We start from the raw sequence: 4,834 nt of genomic DNA, 5'->3' as shown, positions 1-4,834 counted from the left end.
TATATATATATATATATATATATATATATATATATATATATATATAGTCTTATTTATTTTAATGTGTATTTCAATTGTGTGCTAAGAAATTATTGAATACAGAAAGTTGCTGATAGAGACAGTAGGAAAATAATAATTTAAAACTCTTTGCAATAATTGTTAAATATTGAAATTCTCTAAATCCTTCTAACAGAAGGGAAATGTGAAGGCCATATATTCTAAACCAAAGGCTTTAGGTTAATCTCTTGTGGTTTATTTAAGAGATGCAGAAATTAAGGGTGATAAAGGACTAAAACATAGGCTTGGAGCGTATTATCCAGAATGGTTCTTTCATACTGAAGTCATTCTTAGCACATGCTAGCAGGGATAGAAGCAGATAGTATGTCAAAGGGAAAAAAAGTAACTACTCTTGAGTGCATACTTTGTTTCAGAGATTTTGCTTAGCACTTTTCATGCCATATTTCTTGTGGTACCCATGACTTTATCATAATTATTAAAGTAGATTAAGTCTTTAATAGAAAATTAAAAAATTATAAATCAAAAGCAAAATAGATGGATTATTCATTATGTTACTTTAGTAATGAGAAAATCAATTCAGGAAAAAAATAAATTATGCACCAAAATAGATTTCAATTGAAATAACAAGTTAAATGTAATAAATAAAACATTTAAAAAATGCAACCTAATAGGACAATCATAAAAAAACCAACAGTTTTTTACTGAGTACCTACCATGTACAGGACATTGTGCTAGGCTTTATGGTTAATATAAAACTAATATGCTTTTTGGTCTTTCTGAATATCATGAAGTTACTTGGAAACAAGTGGTTCTCAAAGTGGTTTCCCTAGAGAAAGTAGAAGTAAGGTATATTAAATACCCCTTGTACACCACTTTAAAATCTTTTCATTTCGTTTTCCATTCTAGTACTGCCCTGTGACCAATTCAGAACAAGTTTTAATTGACCTATTTCACCTAGACAGAATTTCCTAACATCTGCTTCCAACTCTAGGGATTTTTATTAGATACTTTAAAATGTTGTAACCTGGAAATTTGTTTGAATTAATGTCCTCCTGGATAGTGGGGCATAGGAGTCTATGGATAAATAATTCCTTCTTTCCTCACTGGTTGGACAGTTTTAAGGAGATATTTTCTAAGGCTTCTTAGAATATCCCTCCGAATGGAGAAGCCATGGCACATAAGTGGTGACAAACCATATAACACATGTTTGCACTGATTTTTTATTATTGCTTCAATTTCCTTGCTGGTTCAGGTTTTCTTTTTCTTCCTGTTACAGTTTTCATAGTTTATACATCTCTAGGAATGCATCAATTTCTTCCAGATTGCCTAGTTTGTTGGCATATAGTTGCTCATATTATGTCCTTATAATTGTTTGTATTTCTTCAGGGTTGGTTGTGATCTCTACTCTTTCATTCATGTTTTTATTCATTTGGGTCCTTTCTCTTTTCTTTTTGATAAATCTGGCCAGGGGATTATCAATATTATTAATTCTTTCAAAGAACCAGCTCCTAGTTTCATTGATCTGTTCTACTGTTCTTTTTGTTTTTCTTTCATTGATTTCTGCTCTAATCTTTATTAATTCTGTTCTCCTGCTGGGTTCTTGAGAAAGGCCTGCATTGCTATATACTTTGCTCTTAGGACTACCTTTGTTGAATCCCAAAGGTTTTTTTTTTTTTTTTTTTTAAATTTTATTATGTTATGTTAATCACCATACATTACATCATTAGTTTTTGATGTAGTGTTCCATGATTCATTGTTTGTGTCTAACACCCAGTGCTCCATTCAATACGAGCCCTCTTTAGTACCCATCACCAGGCTAACCCATCCCCCCAACCCCCACCCCTAGAACCCTCAGTTTGTTTCTCAGAGTCCATAGTCTCTCATGGTTCATCTCTCCCTCTGATTTCCCCCCCTCCATTTTACCTTTCCTATTATCTTCTTTTTTTCTAACATATACTGTATTATTTGTTTCAGAGGTACAGGTCTGTGACTAAACAGTCTTACACAATTCACAGCACTCACCATAGCACATACCCTCCCCAATGTCTGTCACCTAGCCACCCCATCCCTCCCACCCCCCACCACTCCAGCAACCCTCAGTTTGTTTTCTGAGATTAAGAATTCGTCATATCAGTGAGATCATATGATACATGTCTTTCTCTGATTGACTTATTTCATTCAGCATAACTAGAGGGTATTATGCTGACCAAAGGTTTTGAACAGTTGCATTTTCATTTTCCTTTGCTTCCATGATTTTTTAAACTTCTTCTTTAATTTCCTGGTTGACCCATTCATTCTTTAGTCAGATGCTCTTTATCCTCCGTGTGTGTGAGCTCTTTCCAAATTTCCTCTTGTGATTGAATTCAAGTTACGAAGCATTGTGGTCCAAAAGTATGCAGAGAATGGTCCCAATCATTTGGTACTGGTTGAGACCTGATTTGTGACCCAGTATGCAATCTATTCTGGAGAATGTTCCATGTGCACCTGAGAGGAATGTGTATTCTGTTGCTTTAGGATTGAATGCTCTGAATAGATCTTTGAAGTCCATCTGGCCCAGTGTGTCATTCAAAGCCCTTGTTTCCTTGTTGATCTTCTGCTTAAATGATCTCTCCATTGCTGTGAGGGGAGTGCCAAAGTCCCCTACTATTATAGCATTATTATCAATGTGTTTCTTTAATTTTGTTATTAATTGGTTTATATAATTGGCTGCTCCCATGTTAGGGGCATACATATTTACAATTCTTAGAACTTCTTGTTGGTTAGACCCTTTAATTATGATATTTTGTCCTTCCTCATTTCTTATTACAGTCCTTGGTTTAAAATCTAATTTGTCTGATATAAGGATTGCTACCTCAGCTTTCTTTTGATGCCCATTACCATGATAAATGGACCCTCACTTTCAATCTGGAGATGTCTTTGGGTCTGAAATGAGTCTCTTCTCAACAGTATATTGATAGGTCTTGCTTTTTTTTTATCCAATCTGATACCCTGTGTCTTTTGATTGGGGCATTTAACCCATTTATATTCAAAGTAACTATTGAAAGATATGAACTTAGTGCCATTGTATTGCCTATAAAGTTACTATTTCTGTATATTGTCTCTGTTCCTTTTTTTGTCTATGTTACTTTTAGGCTCTCTCTTTGTTTAAAGGATACCTTTTAATATTTCTTGCAGGGTGGGTTAGTGATCACAAATTCTTTTAGTTTCTGTTTGTCCTGGAAGTTTTTTATCTCTCCTCGTATTTTGAATGACATCCTTACTGGATAAAGTATTCTTGACTGCATATTTTTCTTATTTAGTACCCTGAATATATCATGCCAGTCCTTTCTGGCCTGCCAGGTTCCTGTGGTTAGGTCAACTGCCAGTCTAATGTTTCTACCCTTGTAGATTATGGACCTTTTGTGCCCAGCTGCTTTCAGGATTTCTCTTTGTCTCAGAGATTTCCAAATTTCGCTATTATATGTTGGGGTGATGGCCTATTTTTATTGATATTGAGGGGAGTTCTCTCTGTCTCCTGGACTTGAATGCCTGTTTCCTTCCCCAGATTAGGGAAGTTCTCCACTATAATTTGCTCCAATGTACCTTTTGCCCCCCCCCCCACCCCTTCTTCTGGGATCCCAATTATTCTAATACTGTTTTGCTTTATGGTATCAATTATCTCTTGAATTCTCCCCTATGATCTAGTAGTTATTTATCTCCCTTTTTCTCAGTTTCTTTATTCTCCATCATTTTGTCTTCTATATCACTAATTCTCTCTTCTGCCTCATTTACCCTAGCAGTTAGAGCCTCCATTTTTTATTATCTCATTAATAGCCTTTTTTATTTTGATCTGATTAGATTTCAGTTCTTTTATTTCTCCAGAAAGGGATTCTCTAGTGTCTTTTATGCTTTTTTCATGCCCAGTTAGTATCTTTATAATTGTTATTCTGAACTCTAGTTCCAACATCTTACTTATATCCATACTGATTAGGCCCCTGGCAGTCAGTACTGCCTCTTGTTCTCTTTTTGGGGGTGAGTTTTTCCATTTGTCTTTCTGTCCAAGAAGAATAGATGAACTTGAGAACAAAATAATACAATGGAACAACAACCCTAGAACAATATACACTAAACAAATCCGAAGAGACTTGAAACCAAAAAAAATTAAAATTAAAATAAAATAAAAAAACCCAAATATAATCAGATAGGTGAACAGAAGAGAGCAATACACTGGATCCTCTGTATATTTTGGTCTGTTTGTTAGAAAGGTAGATCCCAAAATTCTAAAGAAAGAAAAACTTAGATATGTACAAAAATAAAATTAAATACAATGAAAGGATAGAATATAACTGTGAAAATGAAAAGTGAAAGAGAAAAAAGGAATATAAACAGACAGGTGAACATAACAGAGCAATATACTCTTATCCTGAGTGTATTTTGTTTGGTTTGTTAGAAGAAACTACATCCCAAAATTGTAAAGAAAGAAAAAACTTATATATATATATACACACACACACACACACACACACACACATATATATATACACACACATATATGTATATATACATGTACATGTATATATATAAATAAAATTAAATACAATGAAAGGATAGAATGTAACTGTAAAGATGAAAATTTAAAAAGGCTTTAACCAGAAAAAGAAAAAGAAAAAAAGAGAGAGATAATTTGATCAGACAGGTGAAGAGAACAGAGCCATACACTAGATTAAGGGAGTATTTTGATCTGTTTGTTAGAAGACACTGCATTCCAAGTTGTAAAGAAAGAAAAAACTTATATATATATATATATATATATATATATATATATATATATATATAT

The sequence above is a fragment of the Mirounga leonina genome, unplaced genomic scaffold (assembly GCF_011800145.1).
Source record: "Mirounga leonina isolate KUSES-001 unplaced genomic scaffold, KU_Mleo_1.0 Mir_104, whole genome shotgun sequence".
In the NCBI taxonomy this organism is placed as follows: Eukaryota; Metazoa; Chordata; class Mammalia; order Carnivora; family Phocidae; genus Mirounga; species Mirounga leonina.
This window is presented reverse-complemented; position numbering follows the sequence as displayed.